This window comes from Artemia sp. Qi Xiang Cuo, chromosome 12, assembly GCF_049724085.1.
Source record: "Artemia sp. Qi Xiang Cuo chromosome 12, ASM4972408v1, whole genome shotgun sequence".
Classification (NCBI taxonomy): Eukaryota; Metazoa; Arthropoda; class Branchiopoda; order Anostraca; family Artemiidae; genus Artemia; species Artemia sp. Qi Xiang Cuo.
In genome coordinates this window covers 72,561,822-72,579,965 of record NC_142805.1, presented here as the reverse complement: position 1 = coordinate 72,579,965, position 18,144 = coordinate 72,561,822, and the positions used below count along the sequence as shown (strand labels likewise).

Sequence of the window (18,144 nt, the reverse complement as noted above, 5' to 3'; positions counted from 1 at the left end):
TTCAAGAATACATCTTTAACCTTTCAATGAGCAGTAATTGTGTTTCAATGCATGTATGTATTTTATTTCCAAAACACCTTGATGTTTTTGTCTGGAAAATAGTATACTCAGATTATATAGTCCTGAAAGAACGACTTACATAAGCCCTGACATTGGGATAAGTCGTTTCTCCCTTCCAGCGCTCTTGACATACCTTCTGAAGTCATTTTAGAAGAAAGATTACGAGACAAAAACACCAGATGATTTGTTGAAATTAAGCTTGACTACATTACCGTAATTACTATTATCAGTTTCCGCTTTTTATTGCTTTTTTAACTTAGTATCTGCTAAGTGAAACCGTTTCATAGTTAGAACAATATTAATATTTCTTCAAAGTCACAAGAAAAACAGCGTAGACCAGTCAAGGTATCTGAGACAGGCCCGCATGTCAGTCCCGAAATAATTGGGAAACTATTTTCAAGAATAAGATTTTGTACTCATTCAAGAATTTGTTAAAATCACTCAAATTTGAGGACATGAGGCAAACAATCGGAAAAATATTTGATCATCAGTATTGTTACATGGAATTATGCAAATAATTTTTAGGACCACACTGCTTTTCTATTTACGAAAAAACACAGGTTTTAATTTCAACAAAGCAGTAAAAAAAAAATAAAAACAAACAGCATTTTAATTTTTAAAAAAATATTCCGAATATTTCAGCCCCACTTCCGGGAGCCTTACTCAATGGAAAACCTTACGAACAAAAGTCAGAATGAGACGCTGGAAAAACCAATAGACTGCAGCTAAACCAGCAAACGAAAACTCCACTTAATTTATAATTCATGAATTTGTTTATAAGCCTGTGAGATTTAGTTTAGGGGTGATGGACCTGGGTTTTGGCGACCTTTTTTTGTTTGTTCAAGTAAATATAGTCTTCGGTTTTGAAAGATTCTCATTTATACACTGAATGTTGAGAGGAGAGTGAACCATGTTTCACTATAGACATTCGCTTTGGTTTTATTCTTATGTTGTAACATCAGTGCTGGAAAATTGTTTATAATGTGAGTTGTTCTGGGTTATTTTTCTTTTTGTGTGTTTAGTTGTCGTTTTTTGTGTGTTATAAAAAAAAAAAAAAAATCGGTGTTTTCCGTTGTGTAAGTCCCGGACGTGTCCACGTTGAGTCTACTTCCCGGACGTGGGGCTGAATTATTCAGGGTTTTTTTTTAATTAGTGTTGTTCTTTTTTTGTTCTCTGCTATGTTGTAATTAAAACCCTTTTTTTGCTTAATTTTTTGGCATTATGCAGTTCTTAGCATTAAATAATAATCTATCTTAACTGGATAAAAGTCAAATATAATTCACTGCAAAGCCCGGTGCGGAGGGCAACTTGCATGCCAAATTTACCTTTCTTGCCTTGAATACTTCTTAACGTCGAGCTTTTCTAATTTCTATATAATCGATCATGTCTACAGAGTTTATTTTGTCAGCCACAATTTGATCTGAAAGACCGAAAAAGAGCCATTATCAACAGCTTGAAGGCGTAAAAGTAGGATTTCTTCCAGGAAGATTTTAAGCAATAAAACCCTTAAAAAAAACAATCCTTTATTAAAATAAAAAAAATACTTAAGATGTAGGACTTAAAATGTATTAGTTAGATGCAGGGCTGTTTCCAGAATTTTTTTTTTGTGGGGGGGGGGTGGTATAGAAAAAATTTTAAATGTATTTTTGTTACATTCTTAAGAGTCGGAAAAAACTTTCAAGAGGGTCAGACCCCTCAGCCCTTCTGCATACGGCATTGGTTATGTTATTCAAACTTGTGAATTTCACACTAACTCTATTTTTATTTTGAAAGCACCCTTTTTGTTTTGAATTCTTTCCAGATTGAACTTTAAAAGTTCATCCGAAGCTCGCCATATTCTCCTGTGATAAACCACAACCTTTTTGTCTTTAGTTTTTTTCTTATTTTTTTTAGGGAAAAAATTGACTTGTTCTTTTTCTCAATTTTTTTCTTTATTAGGCATCAAATGTGGCACATTTCTAGTCTTCTTACTTCTATGTGGAAATTTCCTTTCTCTGTCTAAATGCCCCTCCCCCTAACCATGACAACTAATTATCGCTTATAAAACAAACATAAATGGCATCGTTTCTTGAATCCTTGAGGAAGAATCTTAAGAGCAAAACCAAAAAGTAGACTATTTTAATAACTTTAAAATGTATCTAATTATTTGAATTTTAAGATTGAAACGCTCTTTTGGAAATTTCTTCAATTGTAAGAAATATGTTTCAGTATTACTTGAAATGAAGATCAGATAAGACAAGTAGGAACTCTGAAAATGCGTCTATTTGTCTCTATACAACAGTGAATTTCGAGCTATGATACAAATTCTAAAGCTGTCCTAATCCTAATGCTATCAAAATGGCTTTACTTCGAACTTGTCTACAACCTAATCATGACATGTCCTTTTTAAATCCAATACGACAGCCAGGCATTGAAATGAGCCATCGTGCAGAAGTGATGCCAAATCAAACGAGAAAAAAAATAAAGCAACAATACTAAAATGAATTGTTATTTATCTTAAAAGGGATTGGTAATATTTTTATTCTGTAGTGCCTTTAATTTGTTTGCTTTTACTGTACCAAGACTCCTATATTATTTTGTGTTTTCAGTAAAGCGCTAGTTTTCTATAATCCTACAAAGACAGAGATATATAATTAGTTGTTTTATTTGTACTAGTTTCATTGATATATATTAGATAGGCTGTGAAGTAATAATTTTTGTCCGTTTTAAGTTTCAACTTCGCTCTTTCATTTCCCTTGGAAAAACTTTGTTTTTTTTTATATTAATATTTTCTCGTTTTTTATTCAAATTTAATGTGGAAACAACACTACTAAGATCTTTTTTATTTATACGGAATAATTTCTGTTCGTTTTAAGTTTTAATGTCATTCCTGAGTTTCAGTTGAAAACTTATGGAGCTGTTTAAGGGCGCATTTAAAAGCTTATATTTATGCCTATTTACTTTTTATCAATTTGACTTGATAGCACATTCCCATAAATTGCACTTTCCGTTTTGCCACCCATTTTTTTTTTCAAATGAAAAAAGTGCCTTTTCAAATGAAATTAACCAAAAAAAGGTGTTTTTCAAAACCTAGGCAGAGCAAAAAAAGGGGGCAAGGACGTCCCTTCCCCTCAATTACCGCAATTAGAACTAGCACACAGGCTTCATTGCAGAGTGAAATTTGTAGGTTTAATTCAAAACTGCTTATCATTCAAGATTAATTTTTGGTAGATTTTTAGTTGAAAAGTTTTTAGTTTTAGTTAATTTGTTTTCGAAATAATATTTTATTTTAAGATGAGTAGAAGATTTATAAAACTTACTAAGAGGGTCTGGAGGGGGAGTCTATGTGAGGGGTTCTTACAAACCTCCAGCTAAGTGATTTGGACCAAGATTGTTGCAATAGTACCGTCTTATCCTTCCAAACTCTTCCACTTAAGAAGTGGAACCATAAGTGCCGTTTTTAAGTGCTATATGACACCTATGGATGGTAAAATCGATAAAAAGCAAGTAGATATGAGTAATAGCATTAAAATGAGTCTTCCTGGGATAATCTGAAAAATGAGTGCATCACACTTGCAAAAAGAGTGGATTATCTAAAAAGTAATGATAAGAAGGGAAAAACCATGATTGAAAAAAAAAATCCAAGTAGGAATCGAACGCATGATAATCTAATTGGAAGTCCAGCGCTGTACTAAGAGAACCACGCCTCTAATAATCTAAATTAATATATTGGTTTATGTAGGACTTCAATTGCGTAGCTTATTAAGGGGTCCTGGAGGAGGAAACTGTGGGAAGTGTTCTTGCAAACCTCGAGTTAAGGATTTTGGATCATAATTATTACAATTATACTGTTTTATACTTTCTAGATTTTCCATTTAAGAAGTGACACCAAAAGTGTTATTTTCAGTACTATATCTCACTTACGAATTGTAAAATTGAAAAAAGCATGTAAATATGAGCAAAGGTTTTCAAATTAGCCATTAAGCATCGCTCTAAGAAGTTCTGGTAGATACTAGCCCCATCTTTTCCCCTTGAGACACGGCACAAAAAGTGCCGTTGTTAGTACCATTTGAAACTTGCAGATGGTGGAATTTATAGGAAGAACGTAAATATGACCAGTATTTTTTTATATGAGCTATCAAAAATCTATCTACGATGTTCTGATTGCCCGCTAGCCCCCCTCCTTGAGAAATGCCATATTACCCTTTGTCGTGCCATATGGAACTTGCAGATGGTGGAATTTATATAAACCACGTACATATGAGAAATTGCTTTTGAATGAGCTCTTAAGCACATCTCTATGATGTTCAAGTAACCCGCTAGGCCTGGAAAAAAAAAGAAGAAAAAAAGACCGTTTTAAAGCTTTGTAACTTTTAGTCACTATGGACTGTGATTCGCTCTTTACTAGGTTGCAGCTAATGCTTCAACCATGACAAAGAGTTCATTGCAAATTCTCCCAAGAAATTACTTCATATTGAAATCTGTGAAATCTAATAGACGGTAGAATTTGTAAAAATCTAGTAAATATAAGCAGTAGCTTATAATTGAGCCATTAAACATCTATCTACGATGGTGTGGTATTATGCTAATGTTTCAGAAGCTTAGTGGTGAGCAGGCGATTTATGAAACTTACTAAGGGGGTTGGGAGGGGGAGGATGCGGGAAAGGTTCTTGTAAACCACCAGTTAAGGGAAGGAACATAACCATCACAATAGTAACTGTTTTGTACTTCAGAGCTTTTACACTTATGAAGTGGCACCAAAAGTGTTGTTTTCAGTGCTATATCACACTTACTAATGGTTAAATTGAAAATAAAAGCATGTGGATATGAGCAATAACTTTCAAATCAGACATTCAACAAAACTCTTATAATTTCTGCTAGCCCAATAGCCTTAGCATTTCTACTTGAGACATGGCACAAAAAGTGCCATTTGTAGTACAATTTGGACATTGTATATGAGGGAATTTATAGAAGGAACGTAGATATTAGCAATGTCTTTCATACGAGCTCAAAAAAATATGTCTAAAATGTTATAGTAGCCTACTAGTTATACCACTTGAGAAATGGCAGGAACTGCCATTTTAGTGCCATGTGGCACTTGCAGATGGCGGAGTTTATAAAAAACACGTAGGTGTAATAAATAGCTTTTGAATGAGTTTTTAAGCATCTCTCTATGATGTTCTGGTGACCCGCTAGGCCTGGAGAAAAAAAAGGGAGACACATCAGTGCTACCGATGCAAAAAAAGCGATTTTCCTTGTTGTTCAAGGTGGGGGACTGTTATTTCCCTGTATATGGTTTTCGACAATTCTGATTCCAATATTGCACTTTTCATTTTGATCTGACGCCATTGTGGAGGGGTTTCAGGCCTATTTTCGAAATCACCATGAATTTATTTTTGCAATAAACTTTTACTTTTAAGACAAACCGAAATAATAGTTAATAATAATAATAATTTATTTATAACCCACTGTACCAACAATGTGAAAATAGTAGAGTAAAGAGAAAAGTGAAAGAAAAAATAAACACACACAGTACTTAAATTACGATAAACGAATAAAAAGAAAATTCAGCAAAACAAACAAATGAGACCATGGTGGGGAGACAGTTTTTCATAGGCATTTACAGACAGTTTAATATGTAAATCACAAAGTTTTTCACTTATATCACGTGCATTATACTTTTTGATAATACGGCGATTACTAAATGACAACAGACGATACAACAAAAATTGGCAATACCGATATTAGCATTTCCTCAACTTAGATAGGTCATTCTTCCTAAGCAGAATGTAAATACCTGAAAGGTAAAAAATAGCTTGGTCACAGAAAACAGAATACAGCGACACTAAAGCTTTGCGATTGTATTACGACCGATTTGCAACAATCTGGGAATACCCACATATAGTCTTGGTACATGCGTCCCTAACAGCTGACTGACAAAAACAAAATATATTATTACAAAGAGTTATACCAAGCCAACGTAGGCTATCAACTGAAAGTATAGAAGAATAATTACAATTCAAAGGAGAATTCATAACATTACCGTTCAAATAAAGATACTCGCACTTTTCAACATTTAAATCAAGTCCAATATCTAACAAACCTTTTCTCACAATATCCACCATTTTAGACAAAGAAAATTTGCTCCTACTAATAAGTAGGATGTCATCCGCGTAAGCAATATACGATACATCAGTTAAACCAAGAAAGCAAGCATCTTAGAGAGCACTCTAGCAATACAAAGCTTAAAAACATAAGGGGATAACGCGCATCCTTGGCGTACTGCGCATCGAAAATGAACATTCTCTTGGACATTAGCTCCGTTAATGGACATTAACCCCGTTACCATTCTTTAATCAGTGTCAGTTGGCAATTTTTTCACTAGGCAGTTTTTTTCAAACGCGTTTTTTAACTTTTAGTTACAATGGGCAGTGGTTCGCTCTTTACTAGGTTGCAGCTACGGCTGCAACCATGATACCAAACAGTCGAGAAAATTGCAGAATCTACGATCCGAGCAAACCGATTTATGAGCCACAATGATAAATGACGGGCCACAGAATGCATTGGACTTGTATAATTTAGGCTATATATTTGCACATTAGGGGGATGGGGGTAAGGTTAGATTGAATTAGGTATTTAACCCTTTCTGAGATTTATTTTACCCCCCCCCCCTCCTTAATGTGCAAATATTTAGCCCAAATTTTTAAATTATACAAACTAAAGTATTATATTTTCATCATGTAATGGCATTTTTCATTATGGTTAACCTAACTTGGTAAATGCACTTCTTGAGTGTGTTTGGTATAATACATAAGTACCAGTAATTTTTCTTTCAAGAGGTCATATACTAATGCTACCAATTTTCTGTGATTTTTTAAGCTAATTGCCGATGGTGGAATTTATAGGAAGGACGTAGAAAGGGGCGTAATCTGATATGGGGCAGGGGGAGGCAACTGCCCCCTCAAGACACAAGTTTTTTCCCCAGACCTCATTTGCCCCCCAGCTGGGGACCTTCAAGGGGGGGGGGTAGTTGCCCTCTAATCTTTTTAGTCACTGTTGGAGTTCCACCGGTAAGCCACACTGCCCCCAGTATTGGTGTGGTAAGGTACGGGTGTCACCACTTATTGGTTTTAGCACCACTTGTGGTATAGCCCCATTTTTGCACCAATAAGTGGTGACACCCGTACCTTACTACACCAATAGTCACTTAAAAAGGACACTAGCAAATTTAATTTCCGTTCAAATGAGCTATTATACATCTCTCTATGATGTTCTGGTCACCTAGCCCTGCTAGAAAAAAGAAAAAAAGAAAAAAAAAGGGGAGACATCAGTGCAACAACAAGGAAAAAGGAAACACTTTACATTTTGATCAGACGCCATTTTCGAAGGGTTCCAGGCTTTTCAAAATCATCATAAATTTCTTCTCGCAATAAGCTTTTACTATTAAGACGAACCAAAATAAGTTATCATTCCTCAATCAGAGTCAGATGGCAGTTTTTTCCCAAACATGATTTTTGACTTTTGATTCTGACCGTGTTAAAGACTTTATAGTAAATTCTCCCAAGGGACTAATGAGACTTTGCTAAGGGGGCTGGGAGGGGGAGTATACGGGAAGGGTCCCTTGTAAATCTCTAGTTAAGGGTTTTGGACCATAATTATTACAGTGGTATCGTTTTATACTTCGAAGCTTTTCAACTTAAGAAGTGACACAAAAGGTGCCGTTTTTGTGCTATTTGGCAGTTACGGATGGCAAAACTGATTAAAAGCATATAGATATGAGAAAAAGCTTTCAAATCAGCCATTAAACATCTCTCTAAGAAGTTCTGGCAGCCCACTAGCCCCTAGCTTTTCCACTTGAGACATGGCATCAATAGTGCCATTTGGTAGTTGCAGGTGGTGGAATTTATATATAAAACGTAGGTATGAGAAATAACTTTTATGTTAGTTACTGAACATCTGTCTACGATGTTTTTGTAGCCCGCTAACCCTACCCCTTTAAAAATTTCATGATATGCTATTAAGCATCTCAAAATGATGTTCTGGGAAACCGATAGACCTGAAAAAAAAAGAAAAGAGACAGATAAGTGCTACCCATACAAAAAAGTGATTTTTATTGTTTTTCAAGGTTGGGGACTGTAAATTCCCTGAATAATGTTTTCAACTATGCTGATTCCAATGAAACACTTTTCATTTTTATCTGACGCCATTTTCGAGGGGTTCAGACTTTTTTTCGAAATGACCATAAATTTCTTGATTTCCGAATAAACTTTTATTTTTGATACGAACCGAAATGCTAGTCACCAATCCTGAATTAGTGGCAGATGGCAATTTTTTTTTCGCTAGGCAGTTTTTTTTCGAAACGCGTTTTTTAACTTTTGTTAGAAAACGCCCGTGGTTCACTCTTTACTAGGTTGCAGCTGCTGCTGCAGCTGATATGTATGAGACTTAAACCTATTAAAATTAAGTTTTATAATGATGCTTGCCAAAAGTTAAGGACACATTTCATAGATCCTACCATCTATAAAACACAAAAACACTTAAAAGATCCGTGCAAGGTGAAATACATTCCCATAACAGTTATAATTGGCCCCTGAAAAAAAAAACACGTTCGTTTTTCAATTTAAAATCCTACCCAGAAGTGTTTTTTTTTTTTTTTTTTTTTTTTTTTTTTTTTTTTTGCGAGAAGATAAAATAACATTAGAAATGAAAAGGAGTTATCCTGTATTGTTTTGTAAATGTATTATTATTTATTTTATACAATAAGATAATGAGTTAATGTTGTAGTTTATTTAGCTGGCCAACAAGAACGGATGAATAGATAACAATTATGCATTTTTATGTATACTTGAATTTAATTTTGTGGTTCACAGACCATTTAATACCGATTCAAACTTATCCACAAGAAATCCATGTTTTTAGAGTGATGAAATCAGAACAACAAATAGAATCGTTATATATTTATAAATATGTATGAGACTTAAACCTATTAAAATGAAGTTTTATAATGATGCTTGCCAAAAGTTAAGATGCACTTCAAAGATCCCGCCATCTACAAAAGGCTTGTCATTTAAAAGATATTTGCAAGGTTATGTATATTCCCATAACAGTTTTCATTTGAAACTGAGAAAAATAGTAGGTTCAATTTTCAATTAAAATTAATACTTTTTTCCGACGAGAAGAGAATATAACACTTGAAATGAACAGGAATTATCCTGTATTGTTTTGTAAATGTTTTCCATCATGTATTCTATTGTAAATGCTTTCTATTTATATTTCGGCCCTCTGTCCAAGGGCCGTCCTCAGCAAGACAAAAATATATAAAAAAAAGACTCACAACAACATGCGACCAATAAAACCAAAAAAGTGGAAATTTTTTCAAAACAGTCCTAGCATCATTATTTCAGCGAAGTTCAACCAGGGCTGATAAAAAGTAAGGTAAAAACAAGGCGATTCAATGAAATGAATGAAAAATAAATTAAAAACACACTCTTATTGCTAATCCACCTTTTTTGGAAGCTAACCTCAAAGGTCTTTTTGTGACCAGTTCTGTGTTAATGTCTATTGGTTTTTTAAAATATTTTTTGAAAAAAACTACGTTTTCTAAAGAGTTAAAGAGGCTGAGTTACAAGGTCGAACCTTAAAACGTACAGGGATTAGGAGGCACAGTTGGGGGGCTGCCGCCCCCAAACCCCCGCTTTCGCAGCCTTTAAATAAAAAAAAAGTTTTTTAAACTGAAAGTAAGGAGCGACATTAAATCTTAAAACGAACAGAAATTATTCCGTATATGAAAGAGGCTGTGCCCTCCTCAACGCCTCGCTCTTTACGCTAAAGTTTTTATTGTTTAAAAAAAGAGTTGTGAGAAAGTCAAACTTTAGCGTAAAGAGCGAGGCGTTGAGGAGGGCACAACCTCTTTCATATACGGAATAATTTCTGTTCGTTTTAAGATTTAATGTCACTCCTTACTTTCAGTTTAAAAAACTTTTTTTTTATTTAAAGGCTGCGAAAGCGGGGGATTTGGGGGGCGGCAGCCCCCAACTGTGCCTCCTAATCCCTGTACGTTTTAAGGTTCGACCGTGTAACTCAGCCTCTTTAACTCTTTAGAAAACGTAGTTTTTTTCAAATAATTTCTGCACGTTTTTGTACAGTTTATTACTTATTATTGCTCCTTGTAACTCAGCCTCTTTAACTCTTTAGAAAACGTAATTTTTTTCAAATAATTTAAAAAAGAAACTGAATTTCTTTTTAAAGTTTGAATTCAGTATTAAAAAATTGCTCTGATGGTGAATCGAGCCCGGGTTTTCCGCCTGACAGTCTGGAATATCAACCGCTAGACTATACAGACACAACAGTAATTGTTTTTTAGTATATGGAAGCTATTTTCGACGCAAGCAAATTCCCACAAAACTCGATATTTGGTTTTTGCAAAACCAAAGTGAAGGAGTCATTAGATTGAGCTGAAATTTCGAGAATAAGCTCCCAAGCCCCAAGAAAGCTTATCATTTAAATTTCAGCCCGATCAGACCACGTTAAAAGGGGGTTGTGGTGGGAAAAATTAACATGGGCTATTATAGGAAAACGAGGTTTTTCGTAAATGTAAATTCGGGGGATAATTTTTTCGGTCTGAAAATATCAAAAGGCCCTAACAGGTCGAATTCTGCTTCGAATGAGTCCTCATTCAACCGGATCCGTTGCCAACTATGGCCTGTAGGCGTGGCTAAGAAAAAAAAAATAAATGATGAATTTTAAGTGGCTATATTTGGTTTTTTGAAAACAGGGAAGGAGTGATCGGATTGAGCTGAAATTTCGAGGATAAGCTCCCGGGCCCTAGGAAAGCTTGACCTCTAAATTTCAGCCCAATCGGACAACGTTAAAGGGGGGCTGTGGTTGGAGGGTCTAAACTTCCGGCCCAGTTTACTCCATGAAGATAAAGTTGGAGGAGGATGAAATTTTACAAGTTTCTTAGTTTGAGCTTGGGCTACAAAATGCGATTACCGCCGTCTCTCTGCGACCTCTAGGACCTGAAATCGCTTAACATTGTGATGGGTTGCCTCTTTATAGAGGCACAAGTGTGCCTCCTTGATTTTGTAAGATCATTTTTAATTAAATTTGTGTATAGAGCAATTCCAAACTTTTGAAAAAATTTCCACTTTTTTGGTTTTATTGGTCGCATGTTGTTGTGAGTCGTTTTTGTTTTATATATTTTTGTCTTGGTGAGGACGGCCCTTGGACATATGGCCGAAATATTTCTTTCAAATTATCTCCACTGTCTTACAAAAAGATTTCCCTTTTGTTCTTCGTACTTTTGTTGTTTCTCTTTCCTTATTTCTTTTTTTTCTAAGCTGGGACACGATCAGTAAGCTGACTTTTACAGTAAATAAAATTTTGTATTAATTTAATGACATTCTATTAAATATTAATTTTATGATATTGTCTGGTTATTTTAGCGTAAGAATTGTTTGGATTACTGAATCCCAACATCGTTCTAACTTTTATTTTACCTTTACATTATATTGAAGACTTAGGTTCATGAAATATACAGATCCAAATATTTTCATAGTATTAATTGCAAAAATATATACATTAATAAATCATCAATTAAGATCAAAGGAAATAAAGGCTTTGATAATAAACTAATACTTCTACTACAACTACCCAAAACTGACTCTATTACCAGACTACGAACGACCAACTCAGATGCGAACACTCTTCTTCCATCCAAATCTATTCAAAGCTTCTCTCTTTACTCCATTTTTACCTCTTCTCATTATTGTAAAGAAAGAGAGATAGAGAGACAGAAATAAGTTTTGCTCACGTAATAAAGCTTTTTGAATCCTAATAGGAAAAGAACTTCTGCCTTTACTGATACCCAATTGGTTTGGGCAACTTAGAACAGTGAGGGTGTGCAAGTTCAAGACTGAAAGGTGAAAATTTTGATCAAAGAGATGACAGTCAAAAATAATAGAAACTGCACAACAGAAATAATCAGCCAAAAATGGTACAATAGAATAATAACTATAACAGAATAGAAAAACAAATTTGAAAAATAAAGATGGTAATGATAATAATTCGAGAATACATCTTTAATCTTTCAATGAGCAGTAATTGTGTTTCAATGCATGTATGTATTTTATTTCCAAAACGCCTTGATGTCTTTGTCTGGAAAATAGTATACTCAGATTATATAGTCCTGAAAGAACGACATACATAAGCCCTGACATTGGGATAAGTCGTTTCTCCCTTCCAGCGCTCTTGACACACCTTCTGAAGTCATTTTAGAAGAAAGATTACGAGACAAAAACACCAGATGATTTGTTGAAATTAAGCTTGACTACATTACCGTAATTACTATTATCAGTTTCCGCTTTTTATTGCTTTTTTAACTTAGTATCTGCTAAGTGAAACCGTTTCATAGTTAGAACAATATTAATATTTCTTCAAAGTCACAAGAAAAACAGCGTAGACCAGTCAAGGCATCTGAGACAGGCCCGCATGTCAGTCCCGAAATACTTGGGAAACTATTTTCAAGAATAAGATTTTGTACTCATTCAAGAATTTGTTAAAATCACTCAAATTTGAGGACATGAGGCAAACAATCGGAAAAATATTTGATCATCAGTATTGTTACATGGAATTATGCAAATAATTTTTAGGACCACACTGCTTTTCTATTTACGAAATAACACAGGTTTTAATTTCAACTAAGCAGTAAAAAAAAATAAAAACAAACAGCATTTTAATTTTTAAAAAAATATTCCGAATATTTCAGCCCCACTTCCGGGAGCCTTACTCAATGGAAAACCTTACGAACAAAAGTCAGAATGAGACGCTGGAAAAACCAATAGACTGCAGCTAAACCAGCAAACGAAAACTCCACTTAATTTATAATTCATGAATGTGTTTATAAGCCTGTGAGATTTAGTTTAGGGGTGATGGACCTGAGTTTTGGTGACCTTTTTTTGTTTGTTCAATTAAATATAGTCTTCGGTTTTGAAAGATTCTCATTTATACACTGAATGTTGAGAGGAGAGTGAACCATGTTTGACTATAGACATTCGCTTTGGTTTTATTCTTATGTTTTAACATCAGTGCTGAAAAATTGTTTATAATGTGAGTTGTTCTGTGTTATTTTTCTTTTCGTGTGTTTAGTTGTCGTTTTTGTGTGTTATTTAAAAAAAAAAAAATTCGGTTTGTTACGTTGAGTAATTCCCGGACGTGTACACGGTTAGTCTACTTACCGGAAGTGGGGCTGAATTATTCAGGGTTTTTTTTTTAATTAGTTTTGTTATTTTTTTTTTCTCTGCTATGTTGTAATTAAAACCCTTTTTATGCTTAATTTTTGGCATTATGTAGTTCTTAGCATTAAATAATAATCTATCTTAACTGGATAAAAGTCAAATATAATTCTCTGCAAAGACCGGTGCGGAGAGCAACTTGCATGCCAAATTTACCTTTCCTGCCTTGAATACTTGTTAACGTCGAGCTTTTCCAATTTCTATATAATCGATCATGTCTACAGAGTTTATTTTGTCAGCCACAATTTGATCTGAAAGACCGAAAAAGAGCCATTATCAACAGTTTGAAGGCGTAAAAGTAGGATTTCTTCCAGGAAGATTTTAAGCAATAAAACACTTAAAAAAACAATCCTTTATTAAAATAAAAAAATTACTTAAGATGTAGGAATTAAAATGTATTCGTTAGATGCAGGGCTGTGTCCATAATTTTTTTTGTGGGAGGGGGGGGGTGGTATATAAAAATGTTAAAAGGTATTTTTTGTACATTTTTAATATTCAGAAAAAACTTTCAATGGGGTCAGACCCCTCAGCCCTTCTGCATACGGCATTGGTTATATTATTAAAACTTGTAAATTTCACACTAACTCTATTTTTATTTTGAAAGCACCCTTTTTGTTTTGATTCTTTCCAGATTGAACTTCAAAAGTTCATCCGAAGCTCGCCATATTCTCCTGTGATAAACCACAACCTTTTTTTCTTTAGTTTTTTTCCTAGTTTTTTTTTAGGGAAAAAATTGACTTCTTCTTTTTCTTAATTTTTTTTTTAGTAGGCATCAAATGTGCCACATTTCTAGTCTTCTTACTTCTATGTGGAAATTTTCTTTCTCTGTCTAAATGCCCCTCCCCTAACCAGGACAACAAATTATCGCTTATAAAACAAACATAAATGGCATCGTTTCTTGAATCCTTGAGGAAGAATCTTAAGAGCAAAACCAAAAAGTAGACTATTTTAATAACTTTAAAATGTATCTAATTATTTGAAGTTTAAGATTGAAACGCTCTTTTGGAAATTTCTTCAATTGTAAGAAATATGTTTCAGTATTACTTGAAATGAAGATCAGATAAGACATAGTAGGAACTCTGAAAATGCATCTATTTGTCTCTATACAACAGTGAATTTCGAGCTATGATACGAATTCTAAAGCTAGTCTTTAGTCCTAATCCTAATGCCATCAAGATGGCTTTACTTCGAACTTGTCTACAACCTAATCATGACATGTCCTTTTTAAATCCAAAACGACAGCCAGGCATTGAAATGAGCCATCGTGCAGAAGTGATGCCAAATCAAACGAGAAAAAAAATAAAGCAACAATACTAAAATGAATTGTTATTTATCTTAAAAGGGATTGGTAATATTTTTATTCTGTAGTGCCTTTAATTTGTTTGCTTTTACTGTACCAAGACTCCTATATTATTTTGTGTTTTCAGTAAAGCGCTAGTTTTCTATAATCCTACAAAGACAGAGATATATAATTAGTTGTTTTATTTGTACTAGTTTCATTGATATATATTAGATAGGCTGTGAAGTAATAATTTTTGTCCGTTTTAAGTTTCAACTTCGCTCTTTCACTTCCCTTGGAAAAACTTTGTTTTTTTTTAGATTAATCTTTGCTCGTTTTTTATTCAAATTTATTGTGGAAACAACGCTGCCATGATCTTTTTTATTTATACGGAATAATTTCTGTTCGTTTTAAGTTTTAATGTCATTCCTTAGTTTCAGTTGAAAACTTATGAAGCTGTTTAAGAGCGCATTTAGAAACTTATATTTATGCCAATTTAATTTTTATCAATTTGACTTGATAGCACATTCCCATAAATTGCCCTTTCCGTTTTGCCACCCATTTTTTTTTTTTTTTAAAATGAAAAAAGTGCCCTTTTCAATGAAATAACCAAAAAAAGGTGCTTTTCAAAACCTAGGCAGGAGTAAAAAATAAGGGGACAAGGACATCCCTTCCCCTCAATTACCGCCATTAGAACTAGCACACAGGCTTCGTCGCAGAGTGAAGTTTGAAGGTTTAATTCAAAACTGTTGATCAATCAAGCTTAATTTTTGGTAGATTTTTAGTTGAAAAGTTTTTAGTTTGAGTTTATTTGTTTTCGCAATAATCTTTTACTTTGAAGAGGAGTAGAAGATTTATAAAACTTACCAAGAGGGTCTGGAGGGGGAGTCTATGTGAGGGGTTCTTACAAACCTCCAGTTAAGGGATTTGGAACATGATTGATGGAATAGTACCGTCTTATCCTTCCAAACTCTTCCACTTAAGAAGTGGAACCAAAAGTGCCGTTTTTAAGTGCTATATGGCACCTATGGATGGTAAAATCGATAAACAGCACGTAGATATGAGTAATAGCATTAAATTGAGTCTTCCTGGGATAATTTGAAAAATGAGTGCATCATATTTGCAAAAATAATGGATTATCTAAAAAGTAAAGATAAGAAAGGGACAAACCATGATTGAAAAAAAATCCAAGGAGGAGTCGAACGCATGATAATCTAATTGGAAGTCCAGTGCTGTACTAACAGAACCACGCCTCTAATAATCTAAATTAATATATTGGTTTATGTAGGACTTCAATTGCGTAGCTTATTAAGGGGTCCTGGAGGAGGAAACTGTGGGAAGTGTTCTTGCAAACCTCGAGGTAAGGATTTTGGATCATAATTATTACAATTCTACTGTTTTATACTTTCTAGATTTTTCACTTAAGAAGTGGCACCAAAAGTGTTGTTTTCAGTGCTATATCTCACTTACGAATTGTAAAATTGATAAAAGCACGTAGATATGAGCAAAAGTTTTCAAATGAGCCATTAAACATCACTCTAAGAAGTTCTGGCAGATACTAGCCCCAGCTTTTCCCCTTGAGACATGGCATAAAAAGTGCCATTTTTAGTACCATGTGAAACTTACAGGTGGAGGAATTTATAGGAAGAACGTAAATATGAGCAATATTTTTTTTATATGAGCTATCAAAAATCAATCTACGATGTTCTGGTTGCCCGCTAGCACCCCTCCTTGAGAAATGCCAAATTGCCCTTTGTCGTGCCATATGGAACTTGCAGATGGTGGAATTTATATAAACCACGTACATATGAGAAATTGCTTTTGAATGAGCTCTTAAGCACATCTCTATGATGTTCAAGTAACCCGCTAGGCCTGGAAAAAAAAAGAAGAAAAAAAGACCGTTTTAAAGTTTTTTAACTTTTAGTTACTATGGACTGTGGTTCGCTCTTTACTAGGTTGCAGCTAATGCTTCAACCATGGCAAAGAGTTCATTGCAAGTTCTCCCAAGAAACTAGTTCATATTGAAATCTGTGAAATCTAATAGACGGTAGAATTTGTAAAAATCTAGTAAATATAAGCAGTAGCTTATAATTGAGCCATTAAACATCTATCTACGATGGTGTGGTAGTTTGGTAGTTTACGATGGTGTGGAAGCTTACGGGTTAGCAGGCGTTTTATTAAACTTGCTAAGGGGGGTGGGAGGGGGAGGGTGCGGGAAGGGTTCTTGTAAACCTCCAGTTAAGGGTTCTGGAACATAACCATGACAATAGTACCGGTTTTGTACTTCAGAGCTTTTCCACTTATGAAGTGGCACCAAAAGTGTTGTTTTCAGTGCTATATCACACTTACTAATGGTTAAATTGATAAAAAAATAAAAGCATATGGATATGAGCAATAACTTTCAAATAAGCCATTCAACATAACTCTTATAAGTTCTGCTAGCCCAATAGCCTTAGCATTTCCACTTGAGACATGGCACAAAAAGTGCCATTTTTAGTACTATTTGGAAAATGTAGATGGTGGAATTTATATAAGGAACGTAGATATGATCAATGTCTTTAATACGAGCTATAAAAAATCTGTCTACAATGTTCTGGTAGCCTACTAGTGACACCACTTGAGAAATGGCAGGAAGTGCAATTTTAGTGCCATGTGTCACTTGCAGATGGCGGAGTTTATAAAAAACATGTAGGTGTAATAAATAGCTTTTGAATGAGCTTTTAAGCATCTCTCTATGATGTTCTGGTGACCCGCTAGGCCTGGAGAAAAAAAAGGGAGACATCAGTGCTACCGATGCAAAAAAAGCGATTTTCCTTGTTGTTCAAGGTGGGGGACTGTTATTTCCCTGTATATGGTTTTCGCCCATTCTGATTCCAATATTGTACTTTTCATTTTGATCTGACGCCATTGTGGAGGGGTTTCAGGCCTTTTTTCGAAATCACCATGAATTTCTTTTTGAAATAAACTTTTACTTTTAAGACAAACCGCAATAATAGTTAATAATAATAATAATGTATTTATAACCCACTGTACAAACAACGTGAAAAATAGTAGATAAAGAGAAAAGTGAAAGAAAAAATAAACACATACAGTACTTAAAGTACGATAAACAAATAAACAGAAAATTCAGCAAAACAAACAAATGAGACCACGGTGAGGGGATAGTTTTTCATAGGCATTTACAGACAGTTTTATATGTAAATCACAATGTTTTTCACTTATATTAGGTGCATTATACTTTTTGATAATACAGCGATTACGAAATGACAACGAAGATACAACAAAAATTGGCAATACCGATATTAGCATTTCCTCAACTTAGATAGGTCATTCTTCCTAAGCAGAATGTAAATACCTGAAAGGTAAAAAATAGCTTGGTCACAGAAAACAGAATACAGCGACACTAAAGCTTTGCGATTGTATTACGACCGATTTGCAACAATCTGGGAATACCCACATATAGTCTTGGTACATGCGTCCCTAACAGCTGACTGACAAAAACAAAATATATTATTACAAAGAGTTATACCAAGC

The 18,144-nt window shown here is 34.2% G+C and overlaps 1 long non-coding RNA gene across 1 annotated transcript in view; it reads right to left on the bottom strand.

Moving 5' to 3' along the window:
• Positions 1–1,259: 1,259 nt before the first annotated feature.
• Positions 1,260–18,144, bottom strand: part of LOC148946482 (uncharacterized) — a 75,897-nt gene continuing 59,012 nt past the window's right edge. Inside the window, exons 5-6 of the long non-coding RNA XR_016142563.1 lie at positions 13,488–13,582; positions 1,260–1,480 (exon numbers count right to left, since the gene is read on the bottom strand). This is a non-coding gene — a long non-coding RNA (uncharacterized LOC148946482). The remainder of the gene's footprint in view (positions 1,481–13,487; positions 13,583–18,144) is intronic.